The sequence below is a fragment of the Eumetopias jubatus genome, unplaced genomic scaffold (assembly GCF_037043125.1).
Source record: "Eumetopias jubatus isolate StellerSeaLion01/CBP00866 unplaced genomic scaffold, mEumJub1_p1.0 scaffold_184, whole genome shotgun sequence".
In the NCBI taxonomy this organism is placed as follows: domain Eukaryota; kingdom Metazoa; phylum Chordata; class Mammalia; order Carnivora; family Otariidae; genus Eumetopias; species Eumetopias jubatus.
In genome coordinates this window covers 70001-85000 of record NW_028274990.1, presented here as the reverse complement: position 1 = coordinate 85000, position 15000 = coordinate 70001, and the positions used below count along the sequence as shown (strand labels likewise).

Here is a 15000-nt window from a genome sequence, read left to right as displayed (position 1 = left end):
CCCCCCCCCCCCCCCCCCGCTTTCCACCTTGACTGTGCCTAGTCGTCCACCCACCCGTCTAGTCCTCTTGGCCGCGCCTGGTCTTGCCCTCTCTCGAATGTGTTCGTCTGGGTCCCACACACGAATGGCCTCGTTCTTTCTATTTCTAGACCAATCCTACCACATCCAGGACCCCCGTCTAGAGAAAAAGCCGGAACGGGAGCAGCCTGGGCAGCCTGGGTGGGTCGGAAGGCGCGTGCGTGAGGAGCACGTCCCCTAGCCGTGTGCAGATGTCCCCACCCCAGGGACGGTAGGAGAAAGATCCCCAGAGGCCCCTCTTCTGCTAACGGCGCGCCCTCAGGCGGGAAACGCTACTCTCCCGGGTGGATCGGGACCAGGCCGTGCACCAGAAAGGCAGGAGCTGCGTCCCAGCCGCCCTGCGATCCCCTATTCGTCACACCCAGACTCACGGATTCACCGCAGTGCCGTCTTTCGGGCGCCGCCTGCCCGACCGCTCGTGGCTTTTCCAGTGCCCTAAAGAGGCCGACCAGAGGTTCCAGCCACTGGTGGGGAGGGTTTGGGAGGAATCGGGTTGGGTGTGGCGAGGTTGGGGGCGGGGGGGGGGGGGGGAGAATGGGGCGGGCGGGGAAGGAGCTGGACAAAGGCCCAGAGGCGGGGCGAGGGGGACGGGTGAGTAGGCGAGGCGGGGGTGTGCCTAGAGCGTGGGTTTCGGGAGGCAGTCCAGAGGCGGATGGAAGTAGGAATAGTTGTAGTGACAATGTTTTTGGAGGACCATTTCGGAAACGTGAACCTGTGTTCTTCCCTAAGCGCCTTCGACGTCATCGATTCAACAAACGCAAAACCTCGAGATTCTCCACAGAGCTAGATCCAGAGAATGGGATCGATGGACCCACGGACGGAAATCAGGTTTCTCTTTCCCTGAAACGACCTAGGACACTCCTCTTCTAGTCAGCTCCTGTCCTGCTCCCCCACCCCCAACAACCTCTCAGCGAACCTTCCCCTTTTGTCACCAGAAAGCTTTTCCACTCCTCCGCCTGGCCTGCGTTTGCTTGGCCTCTGTGCCAGACCCAGGCGATGGTGGCCGACCGCAGACTCTCTTGCCCTCAAGAAATGATGCCAGTTCTCATGTGGGTGATCTTTTCTTTATTTCCACAGAGGTGATTAGCTTGGGGAACAAAGAAAAGCACTCTGAATAAAAACCATGCCTAGTATAGATGCACAATGGAATATTATGCAGCCATCGAAAGGAATGAGATCTCGCCATTTGCCATGACATGGATGGAACTGGAGGGTGTTATGCTGAGTGAAATAAGTCGATCAGTGAAAGGCATGTATCATATGACCTCACTGACAGGAGGAATTCTTAATCTCAGGAAACAAACGGACGGTTGCTGGAGTGGTGGGGGGTGGGAGGGATGGGGTGGCTGAGTGATAGACATTGGGGAGGGTCATGTGCTATGGTGAGCGCTGTGAATTGTGCGAGACTGTTGAATCACAGATCTGTACTTCTGAAACAAATACTGCAATATATGTTAAGGAAAAAAGAAGAAGAAGAAGAAGGGAGGAGGAGGGGGAGGAGGGGGAGGGGGAGGGGGAGGAGGGGGAGGGGGAGGAGGAGATAGCAGGAGGGGAAGAATGAAGGGGAGTAAGTCGGAGGGGGAGGCGAACCATGAGAGACGATGGACTCTGAAAAACAAACTGAGGGTTCTGGGGCGGGGGGATGGGTTAGCCTGGTGATGGGCATTAAAGAGGGCACGTCCTGCGTGGAGCACTGGGTGTTATGCACAAACAATGAATCGTGGAACGCTACATCCAAAACTAATGATGTAATATATGGTGATTAACATAACAATAAAAAATTTTAAAAAATACCATGCCCAGTCGCATGCACGCCCTCCTCTCCCCCTCCCCCCCTCCCCCTCCCCCTCCCCCCTTTTGATGTCTACGTCAACTGACAGACGGCATGCATAGCATGCGTAGATGGATCGATGGATCGATGGATCGAACGAGCGAACGGAAGAACGAACGAACGTTGGTCGACCACCCGCCCGCTCACCCACGTCCGTCCCTCCGTCCCTCCGTCCCTCCGTCCCTCCCTATGTCCATTCCATTGTTTCGTTACACATTTTCAAACTGGAGATACAATTCGCACGCCATATTTCGCATGCTCTTAAGAGTGTGCCCTTCGGTGTCTTTTTTTTTTTTCTTTTTAAGGTGGCTCACAAAGCTGCACAACCCTCACTGCTATTTCCAGAACATTTCCATCACCTCCAAAAGGAAGAAACACCTCTATCACCCCTCCCTCCTTCCTGTCCGCGCCTCGCCCCCACCCACCCTCACCCTCACCCTCACCCACACCCTCACCCTGGCTCTCTTCACCGTTCTCCCCCAACAGCCTCCAATCTCCCTCCCTCCCTCCCTCCCTCCCTCCCTCCCTCCTTCCTTCCTTCCTTCCTTCCTTCCTTCCTTCCTTCCTTCCTTCCTTCCTTCCTTCCTTCCTCCCTTCCTCCCTTCCTCCCTTCCTCCCTTCCTCCCTTCCTCCCTTTCTCCCTCCCTCCTTCCTTCCTTCCTTCCTTCCTTCCTTCCTTCCTTCCTTCCTCCCTCCCTCCCTCCCTCCCTCCCTCCCTCCCTCCCTCCCTCCGTCTAGGATGGGGCTATTTCCGCTGGCTTTTTCATACCCATGGAGCCCCGAGGCATTATGTCCCCCGGCTGGCTGGTTCCTTTTACTTCGTGTCACGTTTTCGGGGCTCACCCATGTGTTTCCATGGATCGGTGCTCTGCTCCCTGGTATGGCACCCTCGTTTCCCACGAGGAGCCATTAAGAGGAGTGGGACGACGGCATGATTTTCCCATGCTACCGAGTCCCCCGACCCCTTCTCTTAAAACTCTAGGCGGTGGTAAAATAATGTCACCTCTGAGGACAGAGGTCCTAGCATCATCAGCAGACGCTGTGGAAAGGTATGTGGCACGGTCTCACGTTGCCGCTTTTCCTTGGAAAAGGATTCACGGGCTGCCCTGTACCCCTCGGGGCCATACAGATCTCATGCTCCCGCACTGGTCCTGTGTCTTGGATCGCGTGGCGCCCCCTCCCTCACTGAGAACCACCGCCTCTTCATCCTCCTAGGCTCTCCCAGGAGGGAAATGAACAGCATGGCGCTTTTCCCGACAGGCAGGCCCAAGTCATTGACTGAGAATGTTTCAAAGGCCCTTCCCAGATGCTGGTCATTTGGCCGGAAAGGAGGCAGGCTGTGGGGTTGGGGGTAGGATGCTGCCTCTTTCCTTCTGTCACTCGTACACAGTGTTTTCCGTGGAGGTGTGGTTGGCATAGATTTCCTGCCCGGGGCTGAGGTGTCTTTCGAGCTCTTCAGGATTATTTTGGGTTGCTGGGGAAGTCATCTCTACGCCCCAACGTGGGGCCGGAACTCAGGACTCTTGAGATCAAGAATCAGCAGCGCGCCCTACCGACAGCCAGCCAGGCGCCCCTGAGCTTTTTGTAGCCTAGGGAGAGAACAAACAGGTTTCGTGTGTGTCTGTGTGTCTGTGTGCGCCCCAAAGCGCGCGCGCGCGCACGCACACGCACGCACGCACGTTACGTACGTATCGCTCCGGCACGGGGATTCTTTGGAATGCGAAGCGCTTAAGAAACAGTAGCCCTGAGGAGGACACTCGGCCTCTCCCATGGCTTCCTGACCTGAAGGGAAGAGAGAAAACTCGCCTAGGAAAGGAACCCTCCCTCCATGGAAGAGGAGGAAAAGAAGACGTTCTCGTCGGTCGCGAGAGGCCATCGGAGGGACCTGACCAGAAAACCTTCCTCGGTCAGTTTCCTTCACATCTATTGGCCTCCCCACGGTGAGCTGAGCTCAGAAGCCTAAAACTGCTTTGCTCTCTCCTGTCATTTCTCCACAACGTGATCTTTCTTTGCGGAAGACGTGCTACAGAAACGGGAATTCCGAGCCGCTGGCCGTTCTGAGTGCCCTCCGATGCGGGTTTCTCCTGCCCGATGTGCGCTGCATGTGTCATTGGACTGTTTCTCTCTCCCGTGATCTATCTCTTTCTGACAGGGGTCTCAGCCCACAACTCAGAAGGGGAGTAGAGGGAACATTCTCTTATCCCCCCCCCCCCCCGCCCCGCTTTAAATTTTTTCGTGGTCATGTTAATCACCGTACATTACACCATTAGTTTTTGATGGGGTGTCCCATGATTCCTTGTTTGTGCCTAACACCCAGTGCCCCACGCTAGAGGGAACATTCTTCCTCCCCTACACCTGCTGAATGCACATGGACACACACGGGAACCCTCCCCGCCCCCCGTCCCTGCCTTACGTCAACCTTACGTACCTCTGCACGGACTCGAGATTTGGCAATAGCCTTGGTTGCCCTGCAATGTTTCCAAACCTCGGCCCTCCCCGACCTTCCCCGCCCCGACCCCCGCCCCTTCGAAGAAGAACTAACCTAATTCGGGGAGCCTCCAGGTTGCTTGAACGCCTGGAATTGTGGGTTCAGTGGTGTTCCTGGAGAGGGGGCACGGAACACGGAAGCTCTGCCCCCCTTCCCTTTACCTCTGTTCCATCTGGAGTTTCCTCACTTGTATCCTTTTAGTACACAGCGGTCATGGAAGAAATGTGAAAAAAAGGGCTGAAGGACTGAACCGGACTAGACTGGTTTAAAATTCTTCCCTGGTGTCCATGCCGAATACGTTTCGGTGACAGGGGCCTTCGCATGGCTTTCGGTGCACAGAAGACCGATGTCCCGAGGCCTGCCGATCTCGAGACGTGTCCGAGGGGAAAGAGTGTCAGCCCTATCGGAAAAGAAAGTCGGTTCACGTTAGATTGCAAAGGCATTCGTTCGTCCTGAGAGAGTGCCTCTCGACGACGGCGGGTGGTGCGAGATGGAAGAGTTGGAGCCCATGAAGAAGGAGCCCTTTCTTGAAGACCCTGCCCACCTATCGGGGTTTTGTGAGTTTGTGGTTTGTCATCAGCGATAGGAAGCCATCTTGTTAGCCATCGGGAGGGAAACCTCAACGAATTCGGCCATTCAAATCACAAGGGATTTGTTGGGTGAGGTGGATCTGAGATCTGGTCTGCCTCCGACTCCTCCCCGAGATGGCGTTTATGCCCAGAGGAATGGGACTCCTCATCAGACACAGAGAAGTCCGGCTCCCTGCCACGGAGCTGGCTGCTCTATGGATGCCTTTAAAAGGGAAGCCTGCCTTTCATTCGGACGTTGGAACGTGATCGGTCGCTTTTTCATGGGGGGGGGGGGGTTGGCCGATTAAATTTCCCCCGTCTTACAAAGCAGAGATTGGTGAAGGGTCCTACAAGTGCCTTCTGGAAATCGAGAGCTTTTGTATCAAGAGGCTGAAAAACGCATCTTCTCCTTCTTCCTGGTGAATCCAATTCTAGGGGTCGATTCCAAGGAAATCATGTTTTAGATGTTAGAACGTAAAGCTTACTCTTACAAAAATGTGCGTCGCGGCATAGGGTTTAGGAATCCCTTGTGGCAGACCGACGACCGTGTGTCCCTTACGTCCCGGGACGTGTGCACCCTCACGTCCTACGACTTCGATGCTCCTGCTATCCAGAGGTAGGCTTGATTACTCTGTCCCTTGATTTTGGACCGGGTCTGGGGCTTGTCTTGACCCAAAGAATAGAGCAGAAGTGACACTTTACTGGTTTCACAGCCTACACCTGAAGAGGTGCTCCACCAGCGTTCTCGACCCTCTTGGCATGCCGTCCTGAGACCTCCACGTAAGAAAACCAGTCTAGCTGACCGGAGCATGAGAGGCATTGAGAACAGAGGCGGCCCGGTGCTCGGCCGGCACCAGTTGCCAGACGTGTGAAAGTTGACCCTCCGGCTGAAAGCCACCGCTTGAGTGAGCCCGGGGTAAACCGGCAGCACCCAAGGGGCCACCCAGGGCAAGCACCAGGAAAATTATCAATAAAGATATGCTGTTTTGAGCCATTGCGGTGTTAGGAGGATGCACTCCGAGGATCAGCTAACTGCACAGCAGCAATGGATACCGCGCACACAGATACACACAACACACAACACACGCACATGCACGCGCGCGCTGGAATCCGCCTGAATGTCAAACAACAGCAGAATGGTGAAATACATGATGCTATACTCACACGATAGAATAGAACGCAGATAGTACGACTTATGTTCGCGGAGAGGGTTTGGTGGCATAGGGAATGTGCCTGTTGTGTTGCAACGCTTAGTGAAAAGCAGTATGAAACATTTTACGGGGAATGGGCTCTCTCTTAAGACACCAAAGCATTTCAAAGGCTGTGGATGGTGAAATCGGTTCTTCTACCTTTTCACTTCTGTTTCTCCCCCTACTTTGTTCTTTAGGATGGTACAACGACCATACATGCTTTTTTGAGACATCGGGTCCTAAAAGGAAACGGAACTTTGGCAAGAGGTCTCAGGAACGATGATCATTTCCTCGATTTATCCTGATCTGCCTAACTTTCACCTCTCATGGCTCTTGTCTCTCTGCAGGACCAGGGCAGAACACGGGTCTCACGATGAAAGAAGCCCACCTGGGTGGGACCGTCACTTGTGGGAAATGGAATCTGGGCAAAGTAGTGAAAGCAGGATCGATAAAGAGTATGTCGCGGATTGGAGATACTCCAGTTTGATTCCTTCCCCCCCCCCCCCCAAAGCAAGCGCTTGCTCCCTTTGGATGGCGTGTCTTGTTTGTTCGTTCGTTCGTTCGTTCGTTCGTTCATTTATTATTCTTTTGCAAGATTTTATTTATTAGAGAGAGAGAGAGAGAGAGAGAGAGAGAGAGCGTGCTCACGCGAGCGCACGGGCAGGAGTACGGTGAGGGGCAGAGGGAGAAGTGGGCTCTCCGCTGAGCGGGGAGCCCGATGTGGGGCTCCATCCCAGAACCTGAGCCCAAGGCACACATGCTCAACTGATTGAGCCACCCAGGCACCCCATCACTTATGATTTGTTAAAGATTTTTTTTTATTTTATTTATTTATTTAACTGACAGAGAGAGAGAGAGAGAGAGAGAGAGAGAGAGAGAGAGAGAGAGAGAGAGACAGCCAGCTAGAGAAAGAACACAAGCAGGAGGAGTGGGAGAAGGAGAAACAGGCTTCCCGCCAAGCAGGGAGCCCGATGCGGGGCTCGATCCCAAGACCCTGGGATCATGACCTGAGCTGAAGGCAGCTGCTTAACCAACTGAGCCACCCAGGTGCCCCTATTTGTTAAAGATTTTATGTTTAGGTAATCTCTACATCCAGCGTGAGGCTCGAACTCACAACCCTGAGATCAAGAGTCACACGCTCCAGCGACCAAGCCAGCCAGGTGCCCCGATGCCATCTTTTAGATCTCTTTCCTTGCTTGCTTGCCGCCCTGCCGGCCAGCTGGCCGGCCGGCCTGCCTGCCTGCCTGCCTGCCTGCCTGCCTGCCTGCCTACCTATCTCTGCACCCACCTGGAACTTTAAGTCCATGAGGTGGGAGCTTTAGCTATCTGGTTCTTGCTATATCCCAAACGTGCCACAGACATTTGCCATAGAAGAGCGCTTTCAATAAATTAGCTGTTAAATGAATATTGATCAAGGAAATCGTCAACTTTTAACATTTGTGGGCCCCGCTCTCCTGGGCTTTCACATTTACCCAGGTCCAAATGAATCCGCAAAACCTCAACACGTGGACTCTATTTCTGCCCTGAGCACACACTGAATGTCTGTCTCAGTAAAAGGGGAAAAAAAAAAAAAAAAATCGATCAAGGGGTACCTGGCTGCTGGCTGGTTCCGTCCTCCATCGGTGGAGCGTGGGACTCGGGATTGTGAGTTTGAGCCCTATGTTGGGTGTAGAAACTACAGAAATATAAAAATCTTCCAAAACTTTTCAAGCAATCAGTCCCTAAAAAGGAGTCTTCCAAATATAAAGATGAGAAAACGAAAGAAAACCTCCCTGGTTCCCATAACATTAGAGTCATACAGCCTTGCACATACTAAAAACAGAAAATAAACTCTCTAACTTTCTGCAATGCCCTTCATTGTGATGACTCATAATTCTTTATGGAAAACACACGCGCGTGTGCACAAAAAACCAAACCAACAAAACAAACCAAAACCCTGGATAGATGACCCTGCACTAAATGTTGAGAAAACAACTGCCCACCCTCACAAGAAACACCTGCAGGCTACAATGTACAATGCATAGGGAGCCTATACTTGCAAGTGCTTACTTGCATGGGAAACAGTTGACGATCACATGAATCTCAGATGGCCCAAGTGGGGTTCTTTTGACATGTCTGAATTGTGAACACAATTATGCTATGAGACCAACTGATCAGAAACTAGGAAGCTCTTTGGTTCCCTCAGGGAAGCCCCGACCTGTGGGGAGGAACCCACGCTCAGGGAGATGCTCTGGTCTCCATTTGGTTGGTTGGGTGCTGCAGCTTTTGGTGTCTTTGCACATAAACCGACCCCGTTTCCATTGGAAATGGAAAACAACTGATTGACGGGATCTGTAGACGGCAATGCTGCCTCGCCGTTGGATTTGTTTTAATAAAAGGAGGAGATTTGAACATTGGGTCTTTCGTGTCCTCTCCACTCATATCCTCTCCACAAATAAGAATGAAACAAAGGCTAAAATTTGTTTGCATCTTGTTTGTGTCTATGTGTCCGTAGTATGTGTTATGCATGTGAGATAGTTCCTCGACCTCCGGGTGCTATTGCTAACATCCATTTGTAAAGGAGCTCTATTTACTGAGTTTTATTTTTCTTAAAGATTTTATTCATTTCTTTGAGAGAAAGCGAGTGAGAGAGCACACGAGCTGGGGGGGGGGGGGCATTGGGAGAGGGGGAAGCAGACTCCCCGCGGAGCAGGGAGCCCGATGTGGGGCTCCATCCCAGGGCCCCAGGATCATGACGTGAACCCAAGGCAGACACTTAAACGACTGAGCCACACAGGTGCCCCTATTTAATGAGTTTAAAGGCGGGTGCTTGTAAAAATCGGGCGTGGTAAAACTCAGATAAGAAGAAACCCTGAAGTTTTTCGAGCTCACATGATCTGGGATGAAATTCCCTACATTCGGACTTTTATGTCACTCCACAATAAAGATGCCTCAAGGGAAGGGACCCGAGGGAGGGTCCAGAGATAGACAAAAATTGAACACACCTGACCAGAGATAGACAAAAATTGAACACACCTGACCTGACCCCCACTTCCCAACAGTCAAAATAATGAAGAAGAGGAGGAAGAAGACAGGCCGATGCTAGAAATCTGAAGTCCACTCCTCCTCCTCCCCAAGTACAGGCACCGGGACCGATGCCCAACCCGTTGGCTTCTGGAGGGCTGAAAAGCCACCACAGACAAAGCCCATTTAGCAGAACGAGATGAAGAAAGTGGCATAGGCGGAGGCGGAAAAGGAAAAGAAAAAAAAGAAAAGGTTCCTCCAAAACTGTAAATGTAAATCTGCTCCGGGCCTTGCCAACGGCTCCCTTGCTGCCTCCCCCGCCCCGTTTCCGTACCACTGGTGTGCCTGGAGCGCTCAACTCCCCTGCCATCATCCCAGCTGCCGCTCCCCCAGCCCCCACCCCCCACCCCGGCGCCGTGGGCTCCTCCTCCTCCTCCTCCTCCTCCTCCTCCTCCTCCTCCTCCTCCTCCTCCTCCTCCTCCTCCACCTCCCCCCCCCACCCCCTTATCAAGGAGCAAAGAACACCCCAAGCCCTTGGGCCACCTCCTTATGAGGTTTAAATTGGAGCACCTCCCAAATTAGCAGGAAGGGGCCCGAGGGCTCCCCTGGAATTACCACCGCCCACTTCAGACTTTCGCCGCAGGAGCCTGATAGGGGGGAAACAGTCGACTGACTTTTTAGTGGACACAGGTGCGACTTCTTTGGCGTTAAAGCCAATTCAAGGTTGTTGGTTTATTTTTTTTTAAACAAAATTCACATTTTATTTCGGTTGAAATAAACTATACAAAATTGATTTTCTTCACCAAAAGTAACAGCAATATTTTCTGTATTATTCCTAGATAAACCACAAAACACTTGTATGTGTAGGTTTTCCAGGTGTTGTTTATAAATCAAGACGAGGCAGTAGATACAGTCGTGGGAAAAGACAGAGGAAAACAGACAAATAAGTTGTCAGTATCCACGGCCTCTGATCCTGGCTTGACCGTGAACACAGGTGTTCAACATATACCTGCTAAAAAGCTTATGAAGACGTGGGTGTTCTACATACACTTGCTAACGAGCTGATGAAGATGTAGGCTTGACAAAGGAATGTAAACAGCAACAATCCAATGTGGAACAACAATGGCAGGCTCTCAAGAAAAGAAAAAAAAGAAGAAGAGGAAGATAGCAGGAGGGGAAGAATGAAGGAGGGGAATCGGAGGGGGAGAAGAACCATGAGACACCATGGACTCTGAAAAACAAACTGAGGGTTCTAGAGGGGAGGGGGGTGGGGGGATGGGTTAGCCTGGTGATGGGTATTAAAGAGGGCACGTTCTGCGTGGAGCACCGGGTGTTACGCACTAACAATGAATCATGGAACACTACATCCCAAAACTAATGATGTGATGTATGGTGATTAACATAACAATAAAAAATTTAAAGGGGAGGGAAAAAAAATGGCAGGCTCTCCCATTCAAACTTTACCTGCAGCTAGTTCCTTTAAGTTTACTTGAGAAAGACAAAATCTCTACTGCAATCCTTGCCTGGCAAGCTCGCGTGTTCTCTCTCTCTCTCTCTCTCTCTCTCTCTCTCTCTCTCTCTCTCTCTCTCTCGTAACTCCCTTAACTGTCCATTACAGATTTTTATTTATTTATTTATTTACTTATTTACTTATTTATTTATTTTATTTTATTTTATTTATTTATTTGACAGAAAGAGAGAGAGCGAGAACAGGAACACAGGCAGCAGGAGAGGGAGAGGGAGAAGCAGGCCTCCCCCGAGGAGGGAGCCCGACGTGGGACTCGATCCCAGGACCCTGGGATCATGACCCAAGCTGAAGGCAGACGCTTAACGATTGAGCCACCCAGGCACCCTACAGATTTTTTTAAACATACTGATAACACTCCTACCTTTCAAAGGTCACTCTGAGCTTCATTGTAACATTTTATAAAATGTACTCCTTCCTCCCATACCTCTTCAAAATCTTTATCTTCTAAGAACTGCTAACTCAATACCAGATAATTGGATCCAGTGACAATAAATGTTTTATCTAAAATGACTTAACTAGGGCGCCTGGGTGGCTCCATTGGTTAAGTGACTGCCTTCGGCTCAGGTCATGATCCTGGAGTTCCAGGATCAAGTCCCGCATCGGGCTCCCTGCTCAGCGCGGGGCTCTGCTTCTCCCTCTGACCCTCCCTCCTCTCATGTGCGCTCTCTCTCTCATTCTCTCAAATAAATAAATAAAATCTTTAAAAAAAATAAATAAAGGGCGCCTGGGTGGCTCAGTTGGTTGAACGACTGCCTTCGGCTCAGGTCATGATCCTGGAGTCCCGGGATCGAGTCCCACATCGGGCTCCCTGCTCAGCAGGAAGTCTGCTTCTCCCTCTGACCCTCTTCCCTCTCGTGCTTTCTGTCTCTCATTCTCTCTCTCTCAAATAAATAAATAAATAAATAAAATCTTTTAAAAAAATAAATAAAATAAATAAAATAAAATGACTTAAGTAAAAAAATTCCCAAGTGCCATTAGCAGAGATCCCACAGAAGTGTAATGTGGCACTGTGGCACTTTCAATGCTATCTTCTGCAACAGGTAGGTCTCCAAAGCATGAGAGTTCAAACAGGGAACATTTAAACAGGCAGATTACCAATGACTAATGTACTCAATGAGAGGTCGGCAGGTCAAGATATTCAGCGATTAAGTGGCCTGCATACACTTGACAGCTTTTCTGTACGATGTTTTCAAATTTCTTACAGATTTTTACAAATATCAAACATAAGAGAAAGCCTACTCTAAGTCTTTTAGGTATTTTCGATGGTTTCTGAGTTATCTGTAGGAAGCTCTGACTTAGTTGTATAGAGTTTGATGTATGTGTCCATCATTAAATCCAGATCATGTTTTATATCAAAATTTATGTTTGGCAAAGTCAAGTTACTTGACCTTTGGTCTGTCAGAGTGTTCCTCGGGGATGCTCTGAGACGCTTCCGTCCATTTTCATAGCATTCATTCTCACCCTTCATCACAGGAAGAATACAGAGGACTTTCAGCAATGCATAAACACTAGGAAAACACTTGATGTCTGGTAGATGCAGGGCTTCATAAATGGTGGATGGAAGCTCTCTGTCTTTCCCTCTGTGTTTCCACTTGATTCTCCAGCCACGCAGCTCAGCTGAGAGTGTGTCGGGATTGGGCAAGTCACTTCTGTACATGTCAGCATGGTGCTCATCCGATGTGTTGAATTTGAGCTGTCCCATGACAGAGGGTAGAAGAGATAAGCATTTAAGAGCTTTGAGGTGCTGTTCTGAGAATATATCTTTCAGTTCCTGAATAATGTGTTCTACTGTTGGAACAGCTAGAGTGTCTTTATAGTAACTCTCAGAAGTGAGCTGAGATTCCAGGTTGCCTTGCTGGGCTCTGCGGGATTTCCCAGGGAGTTTCTTCTGAATATCAAGCTTAGTTGCCAAATTTGTGGCTTCTTCGAACCAAAATTCATGATAAACTTCAATATTTTCCATCACTTCATTTTGTGAATGCAGCACCGCAGTCAAGCTACTGGCTGCCAAGAAGACAGCAGAGGTTTGCCCTTGAAGGTTTTTCCCAAAGGCTCTTGTAAAAGATAGGACATTTTTAAGAACAACAATGGTCATGATGAAATCAAAATCTGTTACTGCACTGCAGAGAACAGAAGCTCGACCAGCTATACAGTTATTCCATCTAATATTTGTATCACTATTTATACCATCTAAACATAAAACAAGTGCTTGTAGGAGGTCCACTAAAATTTCAAAGGCATCGTGGCTGCCTGTCCACTGAGAATGGCAGATTTCCTTCAGTTCTTTACCCTTTTCCTCATTGTTCTGAAAGAGGAGAGAAATTACATTGTCAAGCTCTAAAAGCAATTGTGGAGATCCGATGGAAGAAAGAACAAACTTCCTCAATTGTTCCCAACGCAACAGATACTCTCACAACAGGCACTGATTTCGCCAACCACATATTTAAGGCACAGGAAGACCAAAGTGTGTAGACAGCTTGGGGATATTTCTCTAAAAGTCTAGAAGCAACGACTTTCATTTTGGAAGAAAATCCACTGGACACAGTGTAAGCCTGGCCACGACAATACTCCATGTTTAACCCCCACCTCTCAGTTACCATCGTGTGAAATTTTACAGCCAAAATTTCTACATCAGGTTCATAAGGCAAGAAGCCCACAAATTCCTCTCTCAGGTTAGGAGATTCATCAACAAACCTCACCAACACAGGCAAGTGTTCTTCACCCCGCTATGTCCACTACGTCATCAGTGATGATGGAAAAGAAGTGGGAGTCTCTCACTTCCCTGAGGGTCTCCTCCCGAATGAATGCAGCTCTCACAGATGTCTAGCATCTGTTTCAGCTGTGTTTTCGAGCACAACAATGTGTTAACTGCTGTTGTCTCAAAGCGCTTTCTCAGAACCTCTTCGCCAGAATGTATCTGGCACTCCAGCAGTGCTTGGAAGTTATCCGGAGTCAAGAGACCCTCCAGGATTTCATCAGTTTCATGCCCATCCAGAGGTATGTTTTGTTTTCCCATAAGAATCAACATTTCAAATAAAGATTTTAAGTATTCTTTGTTGTCTTTCTCTTCAAGGGTTAAAGGTAAAATGTCTTCATCCTGTTCTTCACAGTGGAATGTGCCGCGCTCCCGTCACAACAGTGAGCCTGTATTTGTGGTTATCAAAATATACCTCTCCATCACCTTTATAAAAAACCAAAAATCAAACAAACAGACAAACAAACAAACAAACAAACAAATACGTTTGGGAGCCTGGGTGGCTCAGTCCTTTAGCGTCTGCCTTCGGCTCAGGTCATCACCCCAGGGTCCTGGGATCCAGCCCCGCATTGGGCTGCCTGCTCGGTGGCAGCCAGCCTGCTTCTCCCTCCCCCACTCCCCCTGCTTGTGTTCCCGCTCTCACTGTGTCTCTCTCCATCAAATCAGTAAATAAAATCTTAAAAAACAAAACAAAACACCACGTTTGCTATCCCTTGTTTTACAACAATCCCTTGTTTTACAACAGGTACAAAAAAGAAAATTCTAAGTACTCAATGCCCTGTTCCACCAGGACTCAGAAACTCAACTCGAGGGTCCAGGCCCAAGGGAGGGGCCTACTCAGCTTTTGTTTTACCTACATTTATTACAGAAAGCAGTTACAATTCAACCCAACACAGAAGCTTGCGTGCAAGGTTATGAGACATCGTATTTTACCCGAATTTATTAGTTAAGTGGTAACTGTTGCAGTTTGTCAACAAAAATTACTTAAAATGATGGTCGAGTTTGCCTGTCTCATACAGTTTTCATGGGTCCTTGTTCAGGGCGAACAGGTAAAATGAAGGAAAAGGTCGATAGGTAAACCTTTAAGATAGCTTCCACAATCTTTGGTAACCTGAAACTTGGAAGTTTTGCCAAGTTAAGTGATAAATTGGGTTGAATTCATTGGGTATCTGAGCCCACATAAAGTCCAAATAAATAAATAAAAATAAAAATAATGAAATATATTCATACATTTACCAATCTAAAGAATTCCAGTGTAATAGAGAGTGCGCCATTGGTTACTACTAACGTTTCACCAGAGACTGAGCTTTCTAAGAATTAAAATTCTGCCACATGGAATTGGGACCGCTACAAAATGATAACAAAAAAAAACCTCCGTGTGTGAGAAGGTAGCAGACGTGTAAAAGAGGTACAAGAAATGAGAAAACATTTTTTGTTGAGAGAAAAGAAAGCAATTCTGTGCTGAAACGAGACTGGGTATTTAAAGAAAGAAAACTTTAGGGCGCCTGCGTGGCTCAGATGGTTAAGCGTCTGTCTGCCTTCGGCTCAGGTCATGATC

At 49.3% G+C, this 15000-nt stretch overlaps 1 pseudogene; it reads right to left on the bottom strand.

Annotated features, from left to right (window-relative positions):
- Nucleotides 1-11936: 11936 nt before the first annotated feature.
- LOC148161435 (52 kDa repressor of the inhibitor of the protein kinase pseudogene) overlaps nt 11937-15000 on the bottom strand; it is a 6063-nt pseudogene continuing 2999 nt past the window's right edge.